Genomic DNA, 26,227 nt, shown 5'->3' on the forward strand with positions numbered 1-26,227 from the left:
CAGGGACACGTCTGACCATCTGGGTGCTTAATTGCTGTCCTTTTCTCATGCAGGAGCTAGTCTAAACTCCAGTAAAGTCAGTGCAACCTTATTGACTTAACGGATTGTGCCTTCTAGGGCCAAGTTATTTCCTCTACAAATACCTTAGAATTTGGGCAGTGGGTGGGAAGGCAATTGGCCAGCCCTACTTCCTTTCCTTGCAATTGACTTGGGTCAGTGGAAGTTTTGTTCTTTCCAGAAATTATATTTTTTAAAACTAAAAATTTTTTCTTTTTTCAAGGGGTGAGAGAGAGAGCAAAAGAATGCTTGCTTTTTCAGAAAACTTTTAATAATTGCATTGAAAAACAATACAAACTAGTTTTTCTTGGTTTTACATTCCTGATTTATTTTAGATGCTAAAAAGGGAAGGAATGACAGGAGTGATTCTAAATTTCTTTTTCAAGAGGAGCCATTTGAAACTGAGCATCCTTAAAGTCCCAAAGAAAAAAATTATCACTTTGTATAGAGTGTCACCAACTTCTTCCCTCTGACCTTGAGCACCTTTAACTTGGATGGAGTTCATAGGAATTTTATGAAATCATCTTGAAGAGAAAGAGGCCAGTTCTCCGCTTAGTATGAAATCTGTGAAAAAAGTTTTCTATTTATTAGCATCAGTCTCTCAAATTCAGCACGTCACTGTCAACAGGATAACTCAGAACTGGAAGATTACTGAGGAAATATGATTAATATGTAGAATTTTCGTGAGGTGGGCTGATGTATCAGCAAACACATACAAAGATGCTAAAGAAGGCTACTGGTATTAAGACCTGGGTATCAAAGTCTTATTCACTCCTAGAATTGCTGGCCTGTCTGGTATACTGAAGCTTCCGGTTTTCTCTTTAAACCAATATTTATACAGAATGAAAATATTCACACTATAAAAATTTAATATATAAACCCCACTATCCTTCTAATTATTCAGCCAGCTGTTTTGACATGTGCACTGACAAAGCTGGTATGAAGAAACAGTGGATTGAGTGTCTTTTGGTGTGAAGGGTGTTTTTATCTGTTAGCAACTGTTTAGTAGGCAGTGAGCCCTTAATAATAAATGTTTTCTTATCCGGATTTTGTTTTATTTTTTCCTGTTTCCTTATTTCTACAGCTTGGCCATCAGCTTCATGCCAGTCTTGGTCAGTCTCATCTGAGGGATCAGAGGCAATGAACTGGGGGGCAGTGAGAAATGCCCAGTTTCTGTGTGTGTGTTTTTGGTTGCCCTTTTTTTTTTTTTTTTTTTTTTTTTTTTTTTTTTACTGCATGGTTTTTGTTTACACTGTATTTTACATCTATAAAGAGCCTTTCATTGCAGAGAATCCCCAGCATCTTTAGCAGATTTACTGAGAAGCACCAGAGCGGTTTTTAACATGCTGCAAAAATGCAGCCACCTCTGAGGAGTAAGGTGTTATTTTTGCAGTTTGGGACAAGGTGTAAGACAAAAATATCTGCCTGAACTCAGAGCGTGGAGCACAGGGAGGTGAAATACTAGGATGCTGTTAGGTTTCTGGAGTTAAATGAGGATGTAGAAGGGTTGTGTGTCTGGGTACTGGCTTAGGGCATCTCCCTTGACCCCTTGTCTCTTGTTATAAAATTGGGCATAAGTCTGGGAATCAGTATGTGGTCTGTTGGGTGAGAAAGTAATGCTCTCCTTGATGGCTCTCTCAAAAATACTAACTGGAAGGAAAAATATTGATCCTTTTGGTGTGGTGTTTCAGAAGGGTTGAGCATACACCTGGGAGTACGTACCCAGCAAAGCACAATGAAATGTCAGTGAGTAAGAAGGCCCTGCTCGTGCTGAGGTAATGAAGGACCCCACAGCTGTGTTCCTCCAAGGTTTCTCATAGTAATTTTCCATGAAGCTATGGAAAAATATTTATCCTTCCTTCTATAAACATGTCTGTAGGAGATTTAGGGCAAGGCGTGCGTGCACACACACACACAGAGAAAGTCCCCTTACACAGCCATAATTAACAAAATGTCTATGTTTTAATAGTCCAGGACGTTACACAAAAAAAGAAAAAAAAAAAAAAAGTGTTTTCCTTGTTAGCCCACCCCACTTTTGTGTGTAATTAGACACAATATATATGTAATATAGTTTCTTACCATCTCCATGGAAATCCACATGCTGGGAAGAGTGTTCTGTGGGATAGTGTAGATTAGAGAAACTGTGCTTACTTTATGACCTTCAATAAGTTTGGGGGTGCAGAACATGAAGTTAAATTATGAGGGTGACCCACCCCTTTCTTTCTGTTCTTTCCTTGCTAACCTACAGTTGGACTTTTTCATCTCTCAGGAACAGTCTTCGCTCACTTCCCACCGCTAGGAAACCAGCAATGTTTCCTTGCACCGATGCCCTTTTTAATAGTGAGGCTGCTGCTTCTGTCAGCAATCATGTCTCCCCAGCATCCTACCAACATGCAAAGGGAGAGTTGAGCACAAGTGTACCCTCAAATGGCAAGTTTTGTTTATATGGTTATGGTTGTACTGTAACCAGCTTTGCATTCCTGGGCATACACAGAGATGTGTCTCAAATTTCTGACTCCCCCAGTTGGCTCAACATGATTTCAATAAAAAGTCTTTGTTCAGGTCACAGGATGAAAGATAAGAAAGGAGTCCTTTAGCCAGGCACTGTTTCATCTGCTGATTCACAGAGGTAGGAGCTAAGAGGATGCACACAGATGCAGGTAACTTTTCCATAGGTGGTATAGTCTGACCAGTCTTCCTGAGGCTAAGTGGGTGTGGAATGGCCATCACTGAAGCAAATCTTTCTTCAAGACAACTCACGTAGGAAATAAGGTTGTTTTGCTCGGCAACAGGCAGCTTTTCCCTAAAAACAATAAAAGTACTGTCTTGTGGAACCAGTCAAATGTATGAGATGTTTTGTGAAGAATCTTGCTGCTTTGAAATTTGCTGCTGGTCTGAAGTCGAGATTAAAATTACTGCTTTTGTGACTTCCTCATTCACCTTCATTTTCCCAAAGCTTTAATTTCTAAGATTTTGTCTGTTAGATGTTCAAAATATCGTCGAGGTGTTTCAGCTGCAAACGTGTGTGGTATCTTGAATTAGGAAAGGAATGTTATTTCAATCAATAGATGAATTGAAACCATAACTGGATTTCTGGGGCAGAAAAAAAAAAAAAAGAGTAATGCAGCTATTCTGTGCTCATATTGTAGGCAATGTTATAATGGTGAGAAACATAAAAGGTCATATAATGGGATTTTAAATGACATTTCTTAAGTTTCCTCAATTAAATTTTAAATACTTTTTCCTGTGGGACTTTCCCTAGCATTAATTGAATTTTAAGAAGAAATTGTGGTTTTATCAAAACAGACTTTTGGAAAGCTGTTCTGACCATATTTAATACTCATCAGCTGGCGTTTTTCACTTCTTGCTTTTGAAAAATGCCATTTTTTTGCCTTTTTTTTTTTTTTTTTTTTCCTTTTACTTTTTGACTGAAACATCAGATTTAAATAGTGAAAACTAGCATTCATTAAAGAGCCTCTGGCAAGGACCAGACCACTAGAAATGCCAGCATGGATATCCTGATGGATTCCTGCTTGGAACATTTGTCACTTGTGTCATAAGAGGGATATGATGGGCCATAGCCACGTCCTGCTGTGAGCTGCTCCGTTACGCGGGCTGGAGGAACTTGGCTGTTTCTGTGAGAGAAGGGTGATGCTTTTGGTGATTATAAAGACATCAGCTGTGGTAAGGAAGCTCAGGTGATGGAGTGCTATGCCAATCCAAGCTGTTATTCTAGTGATACTTTTTTACCCCTCTGCTCAAGAGCTTGCTGATCTCTTCTGGTCTGCGTATTCTTCTTTCAGCTTCCAGAGGCTGTCTTTTGCTGATGAGTTACAGATCTATATGATCTCTGTGAGAATTCACATTCCCTGCTGGTTAGAAAACAAAAAGCTGTAAAACATATTTAGCTTTTATGTTGATGTACTGTGCTGATCCTTTTACATCTATCAATGTCAAGCCTCTCCAGATCTCCAGACTTGGCCAATAATGGTCCCATTAGGTCTGGATACACAAGGGAACTCACTTTTTACAGCATTCCTAAAGGAAAGACTACTTTAGCAGCATGTTACTCAAATTAATTTAACATTAATTTAACATTAGAGAACAAGCCAGAAGAGTCTTGGTTACTACTTACCAGGTTTTTGCCACTTTCAGTTGTTCCCTGCAGTTATTTGGTATGCACGTATTCCTTTGGATGGCTAATCCGGGTATCAGACTGGGCGGAAGATGGATGGCTGCAGGCTTTTACTAGAAATGCATCCTTTGGCCGAAGGCCACCATGCCGCTGGGCTGTGCTTCCCTCTGTGGGCTCCAGGTGAATTACGAAGATCTGTTGTCTTTAGTGGGACTCCGTAAAGCTCAGGGAACCGCCTCCATAAAGCAGCTTGTGAAATCACGCATCTAGATCAGAACTTCTGTAAGACAGAGATCAGATTGCCATTGTCTCATTTTACGTATCAGGCCAAAAATCTTGCAGCGTGATTGTTATACGGGCAATTGCTCCATTCTGTCTGCCACAGAAATTCCTTTTACAGCCTTGGTGGCAGTGCTTTTGAAGAAAGCAGTCTCCAGGGTTGTCGTGCTCCCTTGCTTGTGCCTAATACTACTCACTTATTAACATGTGGCAGAGCCGAATTTGACCTGAGCTTGCTCAGGGCTGGCTACCATTAATTGTAAGTTACAACAGGTAATGATGCTGGGGATCTTACTGCCACAAGGAGTCAGGCACCTCAAGGTCTCAGCAGGATCTTGGAAAGAAGCAGAAGCTCATCTGTATGCAGGCGGATGAACCAGAACATTCATAGTTATGTGAAGAAGGTGCAGGCCTGCCATACGCAAGACTTAGTTCTTTCTCTAGATGGCCATCACTCCTCTTTCAGCCCTTCCTGCTTTACTTTTCCCCTTTCTCTTCCTTCCCTGAGCATACAGTAGTGCCTCAGTCTGTCTACAGTGTGATTTGTACAACAGCTGTACACTACCAACCAGTATTCTAGCTGGTTCTCATTCTAATATAAATAAAAGTACTCTTCAGTTCCTGTGATCAATTTATAAAACTACATGAGTGGAAGGGCTCTTTTGTAAAAATGATCAAGATGCATCTTCACTCAGCAGCAGAGTGCGAATGGCTTCATTGGGACAGTTGTAGCCATTCCTCTCTTACGGCATTTACACCCATGTGACTGGGGAATGTGCTGAGCCCTGTGCCTAGCCGTTCGTTTCTTCTAGTAGCCTCTTGCTTTTATATTGAGTTTTATTAGCATTATTTAAATATTGGGCCTGTCAAGCTGGGAAGAAACAGAAAGGATGACTGCGAGAATGAGACAAAACATGATGTAAGGACGGTAAAATAAACATAGTACAGGAAAGGCAAGAAAGTCAAGCTCAGTAAAGCTGTAGGACGAGTTGGAAATCTTTGGATGGAAAGTTTTCCACTGGAAAATGCTGATTCATAGAGCGCTTCACAAAAAGGTGTTAATTTCAAATAAGCCTTATTTGCAACGAGAGATTGAAAACCATTTCCATACCATTACAGTCAGCCTTTGAAGGTTTGAAATTACTTCAGTTCTGTCTTTGATATTATTCACTCTATTTTGAAATTTTGATTGACTGGGAATTTCAAATTTTGCTTCGCTTTTGCTCTTTTTCAGAATGCCTGTGTTAGTCTGTGTAGTTTGACTTCTTTTTTAAATCAAAATGTTGCCTTTTCCCCCCCAGGGAAAAAATATAGTTAGGTTGTGCAAGTCAGCTACAAGGAGAAGGTAGTTGAGCAAGAGTAACCTGACGGGAAAGGCCTAGGAAGAAAGGCAAGAAAATCCTGCAGCGCCGTACCCACAGCATGCTGAGCGCTTGGGCAGGATCTGCCGCGAGCCCTGCACTGGGAGGACGTAACCCCGTCGTCGGGCTGTGTCGGTGAGAGCTCAGCCCAGTGTGGCGGCCAGCTAGGTCTGTCACTGGTTACAGAAGGAAAACATGAGCTGCTCTTTTCCTGTAACTTTCTTGATCTCAGGATGCCCTTTGAAAATGGAGAGGAGGACGGTACCCGCTGGCCACAGCCCCTTCCCATGGTGTAGGACAGCAAGCTCTTCTTTCTGCTCCATGCTTGGGTTCTTCAAAGCTTGAAGGGAGCTCACAGGGATGATCCACCCACATTGCTTGCATTTGTATATTTTAACATCACAGTGTGACTTCTGGACAGCGGTGACCATCCCAGAGCATTGCTTGAAAACGCTGTGCTTCCTTACAGCAGGGATGAAGGGGACAGGCAAATCCTGCAGGCCAGAACGGGAAAGCAGCATGAAAAGCAACCTGCTTTTGCAGGCAGGGCTCTTGCCCAGTTGAAGCTAACAGGAGTAACAGCCACCATTCACTGAGCAGAAAGGGGGAGATGCTGTATGGGGCTTTGCTTGGGGAAACTGAGCCAGAGGGAAACAATAAACGCCAGCCAGACATAGCTACCAAAGCCTGTTTCAACAGAGCAGCAGAGAATGAGAGAGGTTTTGGGGTTAAGTTCTCACTGCACAGGGCTTGAAGCTTGGCGAAGCAACAATCTCTCGTTGAGTCTTTCTCTGTTTGAAAAAAGTAGGACTTTGAATTATGATCTTTTTTTTTTTTTTTTTTTTTTTTTTTTTTTTTTTTTGTACAGAAACATTGCATCAATGAGAGAACAGGCTGTCATCAATTTTTCCACTTAATGGAAACAATTTTGGCTAACTGCCTGGGGTCAGCAAAGACTGAGTATTCATATGCTGTTGTATCGCTTCCATGGCACATAAAACCTTCTGCCTACAGAGGTCTAAATGTCCAGGTGACCTGATTCAAGGGAGATTTGTGTCCTGACTCCTTACTCAAAATAATGTAGGTATGGTGTTTTGCAAGTGTGGTATTTCTATCGTCCAAGTCAGAGCTCTTAGCTGCAGTAACCCTTTGTAGGCACCCTCCCGGAAGAAGCAGCACCCATTGGAGACATTTGGTGCAGAAATGGGGACAGGTTAGCTCAGGGTGAGGACTGACGCTGCGCCCTTGCACGCACTGGTTTGCTGTCATGTGCTGGGCTGTCAGCTGTGGCAGATGAGCTGCTCTTGGTGAGCAGCTGGGCTGTCCTGGCAGGAAGGGTGAAAATCTCCAGTCTAGGTGTGGGAGGGAAACCTGGGGAGCTACTGCAGAAGTTGCAGGGTAAGCCCTTTCCCTGCATGAATCAGAGCACATGAAGAGACGCAGGTTTAGCAGCTACCTGGAGACACAAACACACGTCTTCATTGCCCAGGAGACTGGGCCACAGGTGGGGAAGTGACCTTTGTATGAGCAGCTGCTGCTGACCTGTCTGCAAATTAGCATGAAAAATAAGCGCGAAAAATGCACATCGGTCCGTCACAGATTGAGGTCTCTGGAAGGGAGGCAAAAGTATTTTAGAAATAATAATAAAAAAATAATAAGAGTCTGGTAGCACAGTCTGCTGAGCCAAGCATTCGTGCCACTCACAAGGACAATATTTTATGAGGCTGCCTGTCATATAGGGAGATGCTGAGAAACACCGATAGGATGATTGTATCTGATTTGCTGTCACTCTGCATATGAAAAGCTTGCTAAAAAAGTGGGTGGGTAGTGGGAATGGGTTGTGATATTAGGAGAACCTGCTGAGCCACCTTTGTAACTGCAGCATTGTTATAAGAGAAAGAAAGAGCAAACCCCAAACGGCGACCCACCTACTCTGCTTCAATGAACAGCTTTGGTTGTAGGACAGAAGTTTCCCCAAGTTCCTGGAACAATCTTTTGTCTCCTACAGATTTTATCTCAGCAAAGGCTTAACCACCATCAGAAAGCGTATTAAGGACATGTTCTGCTTCAGGTTATGTTTAGACCATGAAAACAGAGCATTTTTTACGTATGTCAGCTGGCATGCTTTAATTAATGTGGGTTAAAAAAGTTCAGCCTATCTAAAACAGTATTTAAAACAATGTGGGTATACATACGCGTTTTAAAAAGCTTCTTTGAATGTGATTTGTCCCCTCTGATAAAAAGGTGTAATATGTATTCAAAACTGTGCTGCTTATAAAACACAGACTGGTAAGAATAAAGCTCTTTTCCCATCGTAGCTGTGGCCTGAAGCTGTATAAAGATTGCTGGTATTTTAATAGTGGCAGAAGAATTTACTTGTCCCCTTAACCCTTTTCAGGTCTGGTTTGGTTTTGTGATGCAGACAGGACGTGGCTGGCTTGGTGAGCTTGCTCGTAACCAGCATGGGCATCTTCCAGAGAGCCAAAACCTGGGGCAAGGAGGCGGCGTGCGAGAGGAATCAGGACGGCGCAGCATGGCTGGGCTGAGCGTTCAGGTTGGTGCTAATTCTGCCCGAGTCCTGTTTCACAAGCATGCATTTTAATGACTAGTTAAATGGGCTTGTTTGTTTAATTGTGCGATGCTTTTGGCTTTATAAGTGAATCATCGTCAGCGCGCATCCCTGGGTGCTGGCGATGACTGCTGAGCGTGGGGGAGCTGCTGGCAGGGCGCGGGGCATGCGCAAGCCAGGGCAGCGAATGCAGCTGCAGCCCCAGGAGCCCGGCACACTGGAGTCATTTGTAGTTTGTGTACAGCTCTTTGGGTGCAATCCTTCAGCCTCCTGCTCCACTACAGCCGGGCTGCCCTCCCGTGAGCTTCCAAGTGGATGGGCTGCGCTTGCTGGGGACAGATGTTGCTACTTAAATGTGTCTAATGAGTTTTGATTTTCTTCTATCCCCCCCGCCCCTCCAGAATGTAAACATTTTTGTAAGTGGTGAAATCAAATACGGTTAAAGCATGAAGGGAAGCAGGGAAGCCAGTTGTCTGTTTAGCTGAGAAATCCCAAGCTCAGGTAACAGTAAACAGAGCTGGTTCCTTTTTTTGGCAGATATCTAGGAGAGTGTTACCTGCTATCTGTGCAACTGGGGCAGGGGTGCATCAACACACATGGTCAGAGGGCTGGGGAGGAAAAAAACAACACGCATATATATGTATGGTGTCCCATCTGGCTTAAATATTTACAAGTTTTAGTTCAGTAGGAGCAGGATATTTGAGTTCAGCTGACCCAACCAGGAAGGGTGTGTGTATTCATTTCCATGGGACGAGGGGCTCCTTCAGATGAACTCCTTTTCTCTCCCACCTGCATTTTCTTCTAAAATAGTTTCTCCTGCTGCTGTTTCAACACCAGCAATCGGTGTCATTAACCTTATCCTGCTTGACTGCCTCTGGACTGACCTTGCTGGCTGGGCACAAGCCAGAAGTTTTGAAGAACAGGGAGGGACCAGGGATGGTAACTGCTGCAGGACACACAGCTCCATCCTAAGCCCGTTATTCTTGTGTCATGGCTCTGTGCTGGGTATCAGTGTTGGGCTTGGTTATTGCAAATACTTCCACTATTGGACATTTGGGGAAGGGGACGTTAATTGTCACTAAGGATTATGAGCAAATTGTGTTTTTTTGACCACTGTTTTATATTCTTGCAATCTGTAACTCACTCACTCTGCGTATGTGACTGGGTAGGTCACTGTATGTGAATAGCAGTGTGTGTATACGTTTCTTTCTTTGCCAGCTAAAGCATACCCTGAAATTTCCCCTAGTTCTTTCCCTGTGGTAACCCCTTCGTCTCTGTCTCTCCCCAACCCCCTTTTTCTCCTTGCATTTGCAAATGCTGTTGAAGATCCCAGCACAAGCCCAGCTCTCCTCTCCTTCACTGGAGCTTCTCCTCCACATTGAATATCTGCAGTGGTCATGGCTGGGACTCGGAGACTGCCTTTTCTTAGCAACGGGCTACAACTTTCTGCTCTTCTCCTGTTACCTCAGCATCTGCAGCCATGACACTGTGAAGGGCTGTTCAGGCATGTCAGTCCACCAAAGCCTGAGGTTAAACAAATGTGGCCAGCTTTTGGTTTAATCTCAAGGCAAATAAAAACACAGAGTCGTTGGTTGGTTCTTTTTTTTTTTTTTTTTTTTTTTTTTTTTTAAATAACTTTAAACAGAAAAATATTTCAAGTTATATTATGATTGTTTTGGCCCTGACTTTACTTTTGAACAGTTAGTAAAAGTGGCTGCTTCTGTTACAGAAACTACTACTGACAGCAGGTCATAAGCGGGTGACAGTTTTAGCAAGCCTCATGTGTCCACAAGACGCAGGACAAAAGTTCATTCCCTGTCTCTCCTACAAGCATGTCTTGGCAGCGAAAGATGACTTCTCCAGGAATCCCGAGCTGCCCTAACCTTTCAGGATGAGGTTGCACAATGTGTTGGCTTCAGCGGTAGGCCTGGCTGGAAACTCTCCTCTCCTCTCCTCTCCTCTCCTCTCCTCTCCTCTCCTCTCCTCTCCTCTCCTCTCCTCTCCTCTCCTCTCCTCTCCTCTCCTCTCCTCTCCTCTCCTCTCCTCTCCTCTCCTCTCCTCTCCTCTCCTCTCCTCTCCTCTCCTCTCCTCTCCGGCTGACAAGGAATGCCCTGCATTAAATCATCGCTGGTCCCCTGGTTTGGGAGGAGGAGGGAGGAAGAAGAGAGCAAGACTAGAGCTGCTGTCAGGAGGGGAACTGGCCACCACGGCCGACCTGGGGTGAGCGTTTGCAAAGCTGACTGCTCTGCTGACAGTGTGTGTGGCTCCCCAGTGCTGAGGACAAAGGGGTGCCTGGTCTCGCAGTATGCTTGCCAAGGTCTCTGCCTGTCCTTCACTCTTTTTTTTTTTTTTTTTTTTTTTTTTTTTTTTTTTTTCCTGTTGGTTGCATGTTTTACAGGGGCATTTTGAGAAAAGTCAACAAAAGCTCTCCGGTGTTTGTGTACTGTGAGGTGCTAAAGGCCATCTCTGCAGCGCCCTTCTGCACAGGTTTGTCTCTGCGTACCAGCCTCACTCCCTGAACCTGGTGCTCCTTTCCTCCACGGAACCAAGCAAAGAGCAAGCAGAGGCTCTTGTAGGTAGAAGTGTGAGGAATCTGTGAGGAATAGTGAGCTAACTGCAGCAAAAATGCATTTGGCAGATGTATCCTTTCTGTTTACAAATACCATGCAGACATTCTTTGATTTACTATTATTTATTTTTTTTCTAACCAACTTTTCATCTTGTTCAGTGAACGGTTAAAGGAAGCATAGCTGAGTCTGGAGTATACTTGCACATGGTTTGAATATTTGCTATTTGCTTTAGCTCCATTGGTTGCTCACACTGTGCTGTACTTTTTTTTGTTATATATTTTTCATTTTTTGGTGCTTGCCTTGGGAATTCCCAAACCACAAGAAGCTTTTACATTAGCTCTGCAAATGCTCTCAATGCAAATACTTGTGCCAGTCTTTTAGCATATCTTCATTAATGGATATATGTTTGCACAAGAACCTGCAGTTTTATCTGTGTTTGCGGAACCTTCTTGAAGATGGAACTAAATTGCTGTGAATGTTTGCAGTAAGCTCATGAAAAGGAACCTTCAACACCATGAATTTGCAGGGTTTTTTTGGACAAATACCTGTAAATCCTTCTCCTTTCCCCTTGTTGTACTGTTTCTCCAATATGCATGTAGCTGGGAAAGGCAGTAGCTATATGTTTGAAGAAAATAAGAGATCCAGCACCTATCACAGGAAAATATATGTTAGTCTGATTAAGTTAATAATTGCAACTGTCTGTGAGAGCTGTTTGGTCGGGTTGTAGGGTTGGTAGCACTCTCCTTGTAACTGCTCCATGCTTGTGAATAAGGGGGCAAGAACTGAGACAGTTCACCCAGGAAGGCTCCTGTTCTTATCAGGGATTTTCTGAAATGTGAGAGCTCCAAGTTCCTACATGCAGCCCTGTTTGTTCATAAAGCCCTCCTGCAGGGATGTCTATTACAACACCCCTTTCGTCTCAATCAAGATAGGAAAATTCAGCGTAATTAGTGAAGTCTGTTTGCATATAAAATATGATAGTCCCTTAAAATTTGTCTCTTCACACGTATGACACTTATTCTGTCTCTGCTTGAACTGTTTGTTTGTTTTGACTAACTCTCATTTACCTGTAAAAAAAAATATTTTTCTAGTTAGGGAGGGCTATATGTTATTTTTTCATGCCTTGGTATTACAGAAATTCTTGGGTAGTCTTTGAAGGTGATTTCATGTTGGAGCAAGCGTAATCCCTCTTTGCAAGAGGGGTAGACAGCTTTAACTCCTTTCTTTTAGAGGTGTAGAGTTTTCGGAGGATATATGCATATCTATCAGCCAGTTGCTTTTCGGCTTTTTTCTTTGTTGCTGTTCAAGTCTCAGCAGAGAGGATGTTATGTTGTCTGCCGTGTCTGTGGTTTTGCCCCGTGTTTGTAGAGAGTGTATATATTTACTATTTTGGTGAACTGTATGCCCATCCACTATTATGCTACACAAATGGGCTTTATCTGTTCAACCCATGTTGCTTGATTCTGAATGCATGACTTGTCCTGAGGAAATAATTTAATTCTGGCAGTGCCTCCTGGTTTTAGTTCTGACAGGCCTTATCAGATAGCGTAGACTTTGAACTTTGCATGTCTCTTCCTTTTTGTCTGTTACTTCTACTAGCACAGGTAGAAGTCCCATTGAACTCCAATGTGTGGCTGTGTATGTATGTATATAGCTTTTGTAACACACTCTGAAAGGAGTTTTGGGGTTGCTATCAATAACTCTTACAATATGTTCTCTTGTGGTTTATGGTCATTTTCTACTCAAATGGTTTCACTTCCTTATCTACTCAAGGCAGATAAACAGATCTGCCGTTAGATTAATTGAAACAGGAATATAGAAATGCTGCGGTTCTGAGGATGGCTCCGTGAAGATGCTATTGGTTTTCCAGACCAGGCTCAGGATAGACATGCACAGCTGCCTCTCTCACATGGTCTTGTGCATGCATGCAGGAAGTAAAATAGTATTTCACAGCAAGATTATGGCCTTTACATATAGAACTGCCAAGGCAGAGAAGACATACTGTATTACCACCAAAAGGACCTATTAATATTTTTTTCCAGTGGGTTATATCTCTTTGTCTTCCATCGCTTTCTGGTGCTCCAATATGGTTTGGTACAGTAAGAGATTATACGGAGAGCCTTGTCAAAGCAGATTTTTTTGGGGAAAAAAAGCATTTAGCAGTCTCAGCATTAGAATTATTTCTCCATCAGACTGTCTCTCAGGTGTACCAGGTTAGGTAGTTTGGTGCTTGGAGAACTGCTAAGGTAGCTTTCTGTTGCCTACACGACCACTTGGACCAATGCTGCGAGTGTTGAATAATGCTCTGAGTACACCGTGGCCTACATCGATTGTGGCAGACAGTATCGTTACTGGAAAATTTGTTAGCATATGCAAGCAAACAAAAAAGGAAACATGTTAATGTACATACAAAACAGTGCTCTAACTCTGGAATAATAGCGTGAAGCGGTTGTAAACCTCAGTCCAACACCAGCCCAGGACAGCTGCATGCAAACAGGAAACTATGCCACATAGATGGTGAGTTATCGGTAAAGTCATTGCAATCATTATTAAAGGGAAGAATGTGAAAATGTAATCAAGCACTGCAAATATTAAAATATTTATAATGGATTGTCCTCATTCCACTATGCCAGCATAAAACACAGGGAAAGCACCAAGAGGAGCTTTTACCAGATGAAAGTGGAATTAGTACTGACTAAGTCACTGACAAAAATTAATCACTGACAAAATTCATACTGACAAAGTCACTGCTTGCAGTCAATATGAGTACATGCAGAAACCTAGTGATACTCAGAATGGGACAGACGAGTGTTTCATGTTATAGAGACACTAGGTACTCCAGAAATCCAGTCTGAACAGACATATATTGTGGTATCCCTACAGCAAAACTGCTGAAAGATTATCAAAATGTTTTTGAAGGTCTGAGATTTCTTCCAGGCACCCTACACCTGGAAAAAGATTAAAGAATTTGGCTGCTATAGCACTTGCCCCACCGAGTAATTGCTGCTTAAAGAGGGGGAAAAAAACGTGAACTAAAGAGAAATAGAGAGAAGAAAAGGTACTGTTGCCAGTTGAAAGGGTTATGAAGGGAATCGGCATGTGGTCATCATGGAGAAGCCAGCCAAGCTGTGATGTGCAAAGCTGAGCACCTTGGAGCTCGCTACGAAGTGTCTGCAATTGAGGAACCAGTCTCTTCAGTGGCAAAAATGAAAAGCAGTTATCTTTGGCACTGAATGCTGAGGGTACTGGCAAGTGGATGAGGAAAACACCTACCTTGCCACATTCTGGGCATCAGCAAGCAAACAGAGATGGTTGAGGATGGCATTTGAGATCAAAGTCAAAGTGCTGCCAATAACATCTAGTAACGTATGGGGTCTGGTACTGATGGTATTCTCACACAGACAAGAGTGGAAGCTGTCTCAAATTAAGATCTCAGGCTTATCAACCTGTTGGGAAGGCCAGGGAAGTACCTCCTTAGCAGAACCAGAGATAAAGCAGTGGCTGTTTGCAGTGCCATGTGTGGGATGCTGTTTCCACCTTAAAATGTCCTGACCCCAGCAGCGTGAGTTCTTCAGCCAGTGCTCACAGTGAAAAGGGATATTTAGCAGTAAAGATATTTTGTGAGAAATCTAAATTTCGGGTATAGGTATGTTGAACCATTCGATTCCTGAGACTATTAAATATTTGTATGTTTCTCTTTTGACAGCTGTCTCTGCCCACTATACTGTTACGCTGGCCTATGTGGAGAGAGCAACACAAACATAGTGACTACCAGAGATGTAAGCACCCAAGGAAATTTTAAAGTTAAGCCCTATGAACATTTGTAATGGAAATGCTGCCTCTGAACTGGACAACTTTGTACTTTCTGCAAAGAGCTGCTGAAGAGTGTTGGTGGGGAAGTACCTGCTCCTGCCTCAACCCAGCACTTCCCTTGGAAGAGGGCAGGGGCTGGAGCAGCAGCCTGGGGTGCCTGTCTGCAGGCTTGGCTGCAGCAGTCGGGATGGCCCTGCTGCCCTTGGTACTGCTGTAGAGATCTGTGGTCTCCTATCTCGGCCAGTCTTGCTGCAGATCTGGCCGGACGCAGCAAAGGAGTGAAGCCATTTGTGCAGAAAGTAGCCATCAGCCACAAGAGAAGGTATCGTGGAAACTTCTGATAGTAAACCACAAAGTGTTTCAAATAAAATGTACAGTACTGAAAAAGAGGCTGATGTGTGCATGTCTGACACCTTCTGTAAAAAAGAGCTTGCAGCAAGAAATTGTGCAACTGAACAAGAAGATGAGATCCTCCACATGATAGAGAGGATAAGCCAAGCCAGATACGGCCGCTTTGTGGGCAGGGGTTGGAAGGAGCTGGGGAACTGAGCTGCTCAGCACGGACAGACGTGTGAGAAGGGATGGGCACAGGGGAGGAGTTGTGCTTATGGCTCAAAGTTATCGAATGAGCAAAAAGTCCACAATAACATCATCGGAAGGCAGATGGATCAGTTTACAGAGAGCAGAAAGTATTTTAAAAAGATACAGTGATACAATGGATTAAAATGCTAGCAATTTCATATTCTTGTCATAATAACACAGGTTAACCAATAGTGATGAACAGCTGTAAAACATGACAAAATGAAGCCAAAGGAAAAAGACTATGAAATATACATCATTTCTATAAGACCTTGGAGACCTTTTCACCAATACCTCATTGTTGTAAATTACTGTTTGGATTTTGAGAATTCAGTTGAATTGTTAGATGTTATTATTGTGATTGTCATGGACAGAGCAATGATACTTCCAGGTAACCTGGTGTCCATAGACTCATCTTTCCAAGCTATGTATGGGTTGTTCCTTATGAACATCTCTTATTTAGCCTTTCACTCTTAAAAATTAGCTTTTTAAGGCCCAGGTTAGTTTTACATCTCTCAGGACGCAGTTTGTACTGGTTTCTAGAAGACAAAGTGCAGGCCAGAAACTGTTCCATAGAATTCTGCTGATTTCACTTAGGAGGGATAAAAGAGACTTGAAAATGTGGATCCACTGGTGAAAGAGGGACAGGCCCTTGAGAGGAGATTTTCAAGAATCCTGAGTTTCACAGAGGCATTTATTTAGCAGGCAACCAAAAACCATGCAAGTTTCATCCTCCAAACCGGAATGTGTAGGATTTCTATTTGTACGCGTTCCTAGTCATTTGGCGTACCACAGACAGCCCACATACATCACCATTCCCAGGAATAAATACTTCCAGAATTTAGATTTCATTTTGTACTGCTTTGCTCTCCTGGAGAAGAGGAGTTTTCCTTCGCTTGCTCACATAACAGCCAGTAAGTGCAAGTCTTTTTTCAGGCTGTAATAAACAGCCCATGAGGCTGAGTTGGCCTCAGCGAGTTGTCACTTTCCTCATTAATTTATTTTGGTGTTTCTCTTTCTTTCCCTTTCTCTCTCTCTTTTTCTTTCCATTGTTTCCCCCTTTTCCCCCTGTTTTTCTCCCATTTCTTCCCCCTTTTTTTCTTTCTTACCATGACTAGAGAATTGAAGAGTTGCCTTAAGATTACATGAGCATGGAAGGAGGGTACACTCACTGCAGTGACAAGTGATGAAGTGCAGATGAGCTCCAGTAGTAACTTGGGTTTAGGACAGGGGGTCTGCAAGTCCTGACAACTTTCTCACACTCCTTTCCTCTGGGGCACTGAATAAGTTGCTTTTCTGCCTCAGTTTCTCTATCTGTAAAAATGTAAGAACAGTGTGATGATGATAATTGGCTTCCCCCAAAGGGGTTGAGTGAATTAATTAGTTAATATCTTTAAAATGCTTTGAAGATGAAAAGTATAGTGTTGATATAGCCCTGCTGAGAATCTAGGACCAAGCATTCATATTAATGAGAGTATGATTTTGGAAGTTCAGCACGACATGCAGTAAAAAAAAAAAAAAAAAAGTGTATTTATAGTGGTGCATTTAGTTAATATTCATGGCTTTGTTCTCTGCTCATAAGTTTGCAGCAAGAACATGAAGATGGGAGAGAGAGTAAGGGATGACTGTAGAACAGGGCAGAATACATGTTGTGGACTAATCCAACAAGTCATTTTGCCACCATAAAACCATCTTCAGACAGCTGCAAAGATTTTCATGTACTGGAGCTGGAACAGGAGAAAAGGAACAGATCTTGCTAGATCTGCTGCTATAATAATAATCCGTTTTCCCTTCCAGGCAAAGCCACAGGGCTAGACCTTGCTTGTTGTGGTGTTTAGTCACCTTTGCACTTTATCTTACCTGCAAATCTCAGGCTGGGAATCAAATTGCAGCCCTCCTCAGCAGGGTAAGTCACTGTGATCCACCTTCTATTGTTAAGGAGTCATTGCTAAACCAAAGGCAGGAGAAAGATTACCTGTCCCGGGGTGAAAGGCAGAGAGGCAACGCTGTCCTTCCATGATGGCGATGAGGCAGGAGGACCACAATTTTTAGCTTTGGGAACCATACTTGCCCTTTTTTGCTTTCACAGCAAAATTTCTTTGCGCGTCTGATGTATGGTCTGAAACCATTACGACTTCTGTGCTTTCCCTTGAGTTAATATTTAATTCCTTCTTAAACATTAACCTTGGCTAGGGCTGCTTTTGAAAAAGAGGACTGCTGTGCTAATAACACTAATCATTTCCTTTTGAAAAGCTTGGGAACAATGTGGAGCACTATATGTGTCTGAAAAGTAAACTCTCTTTTAATGACATATGTTACTGTTTCGCAACACAAATATTTTTTTTTTTGCTGTTTCTTCTGATGTTTACAAACTGTTCCTGCCCAAACTGCAATCCATGAATATTCTGTGGTGAACCCACCTCTTGAGCCTACTCCTTTGTTGTGAAGCAAAGCAGTAAAGCAAAGATCAATGTCCTTTTACTCTCACCAGTTCATGTGGTATTAAGTCAAGTGCAAGTCAAATATAAATATATTTGTAGCTATAACTACCAGACGAATGGCACTTGTCAGAAACATTTCTCAACCACAGACATCAGGAAGAGAATCTGTCATGTATTTATTTATCTTAAATTGTTATCAGGCACCAAAGACTGCATAGTCAGCTGAAAACTAACCATTTCTCAAGGGGTGCGTATGTGGGTATGGGACCCCAGAGGTGAGAGCCCAGCAGGACTGACACCCCACATGGGAAATGGTTATTCAGGGCCTATAGCAGAGGCTGGGAAAAGAAGAGGAGCTGCTTGCAGATGCTCACAGGGGTGCAGCTCTACTGGTGGAGGCAGGTTGCTGGAGGACATTTGGGCTGGGTGCTGCCAGTGGGGAATGGGGACCCCAGTGGGGTGTTGCGATGTAGCCGGCAGCACAGATCTCATTGCCGGAAAAGCCTTTCCCTTTATCCCCCACTCCACATTGAGCTATCCAACCTGCCCAAGGCATGACGTGACATCAGTTTTTCTCTCCCGTTTTCATGAGTGCAGCTCCTACATCAGCAGCATTTCAGGTAATTAATGGACTTTAGAAGAATTCCAGGAGTTTTCCCTTAAAACAAAAAAAAACAAAAACAAAAATAATAAAGTCTGTATATTAGCTCATTAACTCTTGCAGTATTTCAGGGATCAGTTCATGAAATCAATTTCATGAATTTGCACATGAAAGTGCAAAGGTGTTTCCTGCTGGCTCTGCTGGGGAGGGTCTTGGTGTTGGGGGGTGACCGCCCCTGCAGCTTGGTCCTTGCCACTCTGAGATTCAAAGCCACCTAGGCAACTTAGGGCAAGGCAGGAGAGCAGCAGGTTAATGATGGTTTGGGCATACGTTGCTGTGAACAGGAGCGAAGGGCATTGTAGCAGCATCCTTAGGACCCAGACGTGGTTGTGGTAGCAGTGTTGGGTGCTGCTGACAGGGTGAGGATTGAAATCACTTGTGACAAAGTAACCGCCTCCTCCAGCCAGGGCACTGTGCTTTGGGCCATGAGGGCAAAGCTACAAGATGTGCCCGAGCCTGAACTCGGTGCTGTTGTCACCCCGACTTGCTTGGGGCCTTGTCCCCTGAGACTGCTGCTGCCACTGAGGCACCTGGCTGGGCATGGGTGGCAGCAGCATGGGACCAGAGAAGATGTTAGGACTGAAGGAGGGGCCGCCAGGGTGGGCAAGGTGGAAGATGTTGTATGGTGTTGTGACACAATTTTTTGATATAACTGCTCTGTGGGAATTTTTTGTTAAGGGCAGAAACATACGCTGGAGTCACCTGTTCTTGCTGGGTCCTGCTGAGGGATGTTGAGACTCCACCAAGGCCTTCCATGAGACTCTGTTAAACCCATGTGTTCTGGGCTATTTCTTCTGGTCGGGAGCCTCTTCAGTGCTGCAGTCTGAGAGGCCTCACAGCTGCCTATGGATGTCCCCGAGAGAGGATCCTCTTCCCAAGAAAGCATCCTGGGGCTCTCGGTGGGTGGAGGTGAGGTAGAAATGGGTGCTCTGGGTGGTGGGCGGCAGAAATAAGAGGAGCTCTTTCAGGACACCCGTGGCTGGCGTAGCTCTCCTCTTCTTGCTCATGCTGCTCTGAGTACAGTTAGTGTGCAGGTTTTCAGCCCTCCGCTGATGCAATTAACTTCTTCTATATACCTTTTCTGCAGGGCAGGAATTGTCCTAATTATTTTGCGGTTCTGGCAAAATCAATTTTGTTGCTATTCCCCCCACATTTGCATAGTAAGCCGTACTGACCAGTCAGCAGCTCTGCAGAAAGCATCCCAGAAATGCTGCCCCTCCAGTTCTGCCAGCCTGGGCGGCTGCCCATTATAGCTCCTTGGATACACTGCCCCGTGGACCTCCTCCATGCTCCTCATCATCAATCAGCAGTCCTAGAATCAGAAGAGATCTGTTAGCCGAGGACTCGTTCAGAGTTTGGTGCGTACTGCTTTCCAGGATGTTAGGGGACAGAAAGCCCCAGGCCATTACGATTTCAAAAAAGGAGAAGAAAAGATTGGAACTTCCTTCTCCAAAAAGCCCTGAAGCTCAGGAGCTGCTTTGCTCTCTCCTCCTCCTTCCACCTTGTGAAAATTATACCAGTCCAACAAGCTCCTTCACCACTCACCCTTTACTTCCTGGAAAATAAAGACACCGAACTGGGAAGGAGCTGTGGGTTAATGAATCTAGGCACTCCTGCCTTGGCAAGCATGTTGCATGATCCCCTTCTCAAATTTATCAAGCCCCTTCTAAGAGCCCAATATGTTGGTTTTTTGGAGCCAGATCCCTACATCTAGTGACTACCACCCTCCATATAACTTGTAGCCTAAAAAGCCCATCCAGCTGACCTCAAACATCAGCATTGTCTGTACTTTCTGCCTGGCAGAGGTAGCCCCGCTGCCTTTCAGCCTTCACTAGGAGCTCCTCAGCCATACCCAGCTGAACCCAGTGCCCGAGCACCCCTTGTCCCCTGCACCCCCTGCCTGCCGCCAGGCTGAGCTGGCTCCCTCCCTGACCTAATTAATTTACAGCTCGCTCTGCTACCTCTGCGTGCGCCGGCTGTCTGCCCTGACAGGCTGCCACTTGACTCAGAGCAGCTCAGTGCGCAGGGTAACAATAGGCACGTAGGAAGGTGTGGAAATGTTTTTGGTAAGGAGGTTGGCAGAAGAGAGCTTCACAAAAGGAGTGGTGTTCGCAGGAGACTGAGGTACTGGAACATGGGAATGGGAGGCGGCTTTACCTATTAGACAGGGCCTGGACAGGATGTGCAGGGAGCGACAAAAACATAAAACAAATTAAAAAAAGGAAAGGAATAAAAAACCAGAGTGCAAATAGAGAGAACAATGATGGAGGCGTAGTTGAATGCAACAGTAAGCCTCAAGGAAGAGAGGCCGGGCTGTCATTTATCAGGAAATGGCAAGAAACACCACAGAAGGGTGGCAGAGGCAACTCCGTAGGAAAGGAGTGGGATTTTGACAGTTTAACCAGCGTGTTCTTGCACTGGTAGATACATCGCTGCTGTACAGCAAACTGTGTTTGTGTTATGAGGCAGGTATGAGATGACTGTGCGCCATGCAATGCCGAAGTATAAACTTCTCTCTCTCTTTGTATAAAAGCTCCGAGGCTATCCCAAACACAAGGCCCTGGATTTCAGATTTCTCTGTTTAGTCTGTGCGCTATAATTTAATCTAATATGACAAAATATTTGTAAGCACACATTTGTTTTGTCATGCGTGTGTTTTACGTCTGACTTGAAACAGAATTAGTGTTTTGTATGTGATGCTCGCTCTTTGAAAGAAAGAAAAAAAGGTCTCCTATTCCTTACTGGCCTGGTCGTTTGCTAATCTGCTGTGATCAAGTTTTATGACCCAGGGTCAGGCTAATCCCCAGTGGTCATGTAGTTACTATAGTTTCACTGATAGAACAAGGTCTGCATGCTGTGAAGCGATGCAGCCTCTGTTTCTAGCGGGGGTAGTTCTGCACGTCGGCACGGAGCCTGCTCCGACCTCAGCTGCCTTCATAAATGGATGCGGTCACTCTTTGAGCCGGGCCATGCCCCTCTGCCACTCATTCGGCTTGTTCTTCTCCACTTGTGTGCTCCTCAGGGGGTGTTATTGTGGTTCTGGACCACAAAGTGAGTTTGGAGTTTGAAGTTGTATGCAAAAAAAAGAAAGAAGGGAGAAAATGTTTGCATGGATTTTGCCTCCCGCTTCATAAAAATGTGAGATTTGAGTTGTTATTGACTTGCAGATAACTAATGTTCCTAGGATAAAGGTGACAGTAAAACAGCAAAAACATGTAACTAGTAAACTCTGGATTCAGTAAATAGAGTACAGGTGTGGATGTCAATAGCTCAGCGCTGTCTTAAAAACTCATTTTCTGGTTTTCTTTCTTCCCAGTTAACCTCCACATACCTCAGTTTCACTGTGTGTCAGATAGGAATAATGACAATTCTTACTTTATAAATCATCAGTGATTCTTAGAAGAGGGAGTGACACTATATTAATTTGTTTGGGGACAAAAATCAGGGCAAGGTGAGATAAAGCGTCAGAGATTGTTATCTTTGGTGCTTATCTTCTAGCTAACAAATACTCTGTGAGCCTGTTTGTTTGTTTTATGCTCACAAAAAGGAAAACTCCAACCAGAAGTGTGATATTGCTTACATACATGCTGCTACGACTCTGCTGGTGACAGACTGTTGTTTATTAGAAACCCTCACAAACTCTAAAGATGGGTTTACATTGCATTGATTCCTTGATCCATTGCTGTAATTACATGTAAATTTAAATTCATTGATTCAAATTGCACTGAGAAGATAAGTGTTATCAATTGGTGAGCAATTTCCTTGAGCGCCTCCACTGCAGGAGGAAGGGCTGAGGAGCTTGGTGCGGAGTGAGGCAGGCAGGACGTGATGCAGGGCAGGAATTTGGAGGGTGCACATTCCCACCCTTTGCCCCTTCCAGGGCTCCAGCCGTGCCTCTCTCTGCTTTGTCTGCTCTGCAACCAGAGGACGTCAGTCTCTAGAAATGTCAGCCCACGTCAAGCAGCTTTCAGCAGCTCTAAGTTAACTAATGGCGTTAATTTGCTTTAAATACTTTTTGCCTTTTCAGACTCTCAGCCCTTTGTCAGTGGGACAGGACCTGCCTCCTTTTGAATTTGAAATGTGGAAACCTTCCTGCTCACTTGCCAGACGGGCTCTACCTTGGATGTAGCAAATGCAGTTTGATATCTCTAGCAGACTGTCTCCTCTCTGTTGTGTATCTTATCCCTTCTCAACCTGGAGGCAAAAGCTGAAATGTCACAAAGTAGGCAGCTGCTTCTTCCTAAAACACCTGTGAGTCAATTCCCAGTGGGCATGAAGATGAAGATAACTTTGAATGCTTGCAGGGACAGGCTCCATTCATCACCTAGAAGTTCCTTGCTAATCTGTTTCAACCCTCACAGACACTTTTTTCATCAGTTTTACAAAATATTTCCAAGTTCTTGTCAGCCAGGCCGGCTGTGTTGCCCACTGGATATGGGAGGAAGCTGGGGTCCAGGAACATCTGATCAGAATCTTAAACTGGTGTGCATTTAAGTTGTTTGTGAGCTTCAATTTCAGTGAATAGTGACAGCAATTCTTATTTCTCTTGTTATGAAAGCAGCTCCTGACACTGCACTTTATACATCTGACAGTTCACAAGCAGAAACTGTTGTATGTTGTCACCCCTGGTGATGTGGAGTTACCTGTTAGTAATAATTATACAACACTATCTGAAATACAGGTAATTGCTGAAACATTTTGAATATCTTGGGAAAAGCTCCGTAAGTGTCCAAGAGTCAACAGATTTGTTTATCGAAAACAAGAAAGGACCTTATACAAAGAGATCCCCCCAACCTTATTTATTTATTTAAATTACAGCATCTTCTGTCCTGCATGTAAATGGAAGTGACATACTGGTTAATGGAGAAAAAACTATTGCAGGTTGTAGTATGTCTTCAACGTGAGTTCATGTGTAGCTTTAGAGGCTATTTGCTGAGGATTAATACTATAATCCTTGTTCTTTTGTTTTAGCATCTTGTAGCTGGGCTGCCTGCTGGAGAGAGTGAAAAGAATTTAGGCAAAAGAATGAAAAAAGGCTGGATTGCTTAATCATGAAGCAGCGCCAGGCTGATGTAGGATGCCACTGTCTGTTATATCTCCAGGCAGCATCAGGCTGAGGGTGAGGTAAGCTTCAGTTTGCTTCACTTCATGGGGCTTGAAGGGTTCTGTTTTATAGCTGTGTTATACACACGGAAAATTCTCTCACATTACTCATATTTCTCATATTTCTTCTCCCTATGTCCTTGTATTGTCAAGCCCACACAAATAATTAAATAGGAGGAAAAAAAAAGTCCTTTTTCTTTCCTTTTTTTTTTTTTTTAAATATATTTAAGGTTCATGGGGGTGCACTTTTGCTCATGTTTTTCAGTTATTTGCCGAAACCTCAAAGGCTAGACATGTATTTGTTTCGAAACAATCCCCCACACCCCCCAAGTGAAAGCTGGGTGGCTCCCCCCATCGTCTGCATGGAAGATTTTAAGAAACTCCTGCAATGACAGGAAAATCACTAAAGCAGGGTAACCAAATGAGATTTATGCTCAAGCTCATGACAGAACACCTCTTCTTTAGTGTGAAGGTCTTGACAAGCAATAATGTCAGTGGCTTGTAAAACCTGCAAGCTGTTTTAAAAGTGTTTTTACGTGAAATTAAGTAGAAGCAGGAATATTTTTCAAACTTTTTTTTTATCTTGAATTGCATTATTACTGTCTCTGAATAGCTATTGTGCACAAAAACTGAACTAAAAGCTTTGTGGTTTGTTCCAATGTCAATGTCTCACTTAACTCTTTGTTAAATAGTCTTTTTTTTTTTTTTTTTTAGGTCGTCTTGTAATTTGGTGTCCTTCACTAATGCACTCAGGAGGACGTGTATAAACAGAGCAAGTGCATTATATGCCTATTCATTGTTTATTTCTAAAGAGGCCTAATTTTTTCCTCATGTTTATTTTCTGAGTAAGAATTACTGTGCTCAACAGTGTAATTGTGCATAAAAGAAAAAAAATACCCTCAAGAACATGTAAAAGTAAAAATTGGGATATCGTTCCTCTAACTCTTCAGCTGTAGTCATAAACCCAAAGATATGTTTAAGTTCTAACTTTTCTTAATGGCTTTCTAACTTTTCTTAATGGCTTGTGTGTTTGGGCAATGTGTATAGTAAATCAATTATTCAAATGAATAAATTAAATGTCAGTGGATTGGAGCTCTGCATTCCCTAAAGTTTTTCCATTTTATAGCTCCATTTCATCATCTTCAGCACCTGTGTCTTTGGAATGTATTGCAATGTGACATCAGATATTTTATGAAATAAGCCACTTTTTTTTTTTTTTTTTTTTTTTTAGCTCCTAACATATAAGAGCATTGCATTCCATAATAAAATCCACTCATTTGCCACAGAAAGGATTGAGTTAGATATTCAAATATCAGTACATTGTGCTAAAGGAAATTATAAAGATATACTATCAGTTTTAGATCTCTCTATTCTATTGCATTATTATTTAAGAAAGGAACATAGGAGGATTATGCCAAAGCCATACCTGTCTATACAGAAAAAGTCATTTTTTCCTTTTTTTTTTTTTTAAAGATTGAAGACTTTTCAACAAAATAGTAAGTATTGCTACCCACTACCAAATGTTACATAAAGATTTTTATTTTTTTTTCCCCATAATATAAGTGGTTTATGGATTGAAAGACTTGGCAAATATATTGACTGTATACATACATACATACATATATATATATATATGTATATATATATATATATATTCTTAAACCCAGGAATGATTACTATAGATAATTTACCCTTCTTCTTTACATGGGAACATGGGCTGCTTTTGTAGCTCCACTAAGGAAGACCTTCACGTAGGTTGTGATTTCCTAGATCAGTATAATAACAGAGTAGTTTGCCCAGTTGACAAAGCTGCAGTCCTTTTCTAATTGGTGTTGATGATTTTTCCCTGGAAAATGCTCTCATTTTTCAATGGTGGGGACTGCTAAAAGGAAGAAAGGGAGACAGATTTTTGAACTGTCTAATGTATTTCTTCAGACTAAACATAAGCTTGCAGAGAATAGTGAATCTGACAGATATTCATAAATATTATCCCTACTTTCCCTCACTCCTCTGCCCCTAATTAGAGAGGGTAAATTGTCTTGGGGAAGGGCAATGGAGAAGCATGGAATATGGGAAGAAGCAAGTGAACAGTGCCTGCTTGTAAGTGACTTTCCAACACTGCATGTGTTTGTCTTCTCTTTTTTGTATTTTTTTTAAAAGAAGTATTGCATAACACATCAACAAGACATGCGTCAAAATGAGTTATAACAAATTAAACAAGTGTGATAAAAGGTAATCAAAATTTTAAAAGCACCTACTGTGTGGGAGGGTGAAGGAATGAGAAAAAAAAATGTTGGAGTTAGCTTGCAATTTATTTTGCAAGAATTAATATGGAAGAGTCTTAATTAGTTATAAAACATAATGAAATTCATTAAATAACAATTGACATGAATCTACTATAATTAATCACTTACTATTGCTTTTTATCTATATTGCCTGTGAGAACTTTTTTTTTTTTTTTTTTTTTTTTTACCAGCATATAAACTGATCTATGAGATACAGGGATCTTTGGCTAATTAATTACTCAAAGCCACTGCTTGTGGCTCCAAATGACACATGGACAACTTCTGGAGTCCTGTGCAGTAAACTATTACTATTACTTGCCTCTGGCCAAGCCATGCCCTGGCATTATCGGTTATTTGTTCATATGCTGTGCTAT

General features: G+C 42.6%; 3 long non-coding RNA genes across 5 annotated transcripts; 2 read left to right on the forward strand and 1 right to left on the reverse strand.

Moving 5' to 3' along the window:
- Positions 1–393: 393 nt before the first annotated feature.
- LOC309875910 lies at positions 394–17,446 on the reverse strand. The gene is made up of 3 exons (XR_014317089.1): positions 17,339–17,446; positions 4,193–4,472; positions 394–3,929 (listed from the first exon to the last, which is right to left on the reverse strand). It is a non-coding gene; the product is annotated as an uncharacterized lncRNA (long non-coding RNA).
- Positions 8,237–15,139, forward strand: LOC309875911. 3 transcript variants are annotated; one of them, XR_014317091.1, is made up of 4 exons: positions 8,237–8,386; positions 10,800–11,041; positions 13,411–13,488; positions 14,678–14,693. It is a non-coding gene; the product is annotated as an uncharacterized lncRNA (long non-coding RNA). The 3 variants fall into 3 exon arrangements; XR_014317092.1 differs by lacking the exon at positions 8,237–8,386 and adding an exon at positions 10,459–10,621; XR_014317090.1 differs by lacking the exon at positions 13,411–13,488 and having other exon boundaries at positions 10,800–10,888; positions 14,678–15,139.
- Positions 17,447–19,170: 1,724 nt separating the features above from the next.
- LOC309875912 lies at positions 19,171–24,598 on the forward strand. The gene is made up of 3 exons (XR_014317093.1): positions 19,171–19,364; positions 23,437–23,589; positions 24,283–24,598. It is a non-coding gene; the product is annotated as an uncharacterized lncRNA (long non-coding RNA).
- The last annotated feature ends 1,629 nt before the right edge of the window (positions 24,599–26,227 follow it).

The sequence above is a fragment of the Aythya marila genome (assembly GCF_965140915.1).
Source record: "Aythya marila genome assembly, chromosome: 3".
NCBI lineage: Eukaryota > Metazoa > Chordata > Aves > Anseriformes > Anatidae > Aythya > Aythya marila.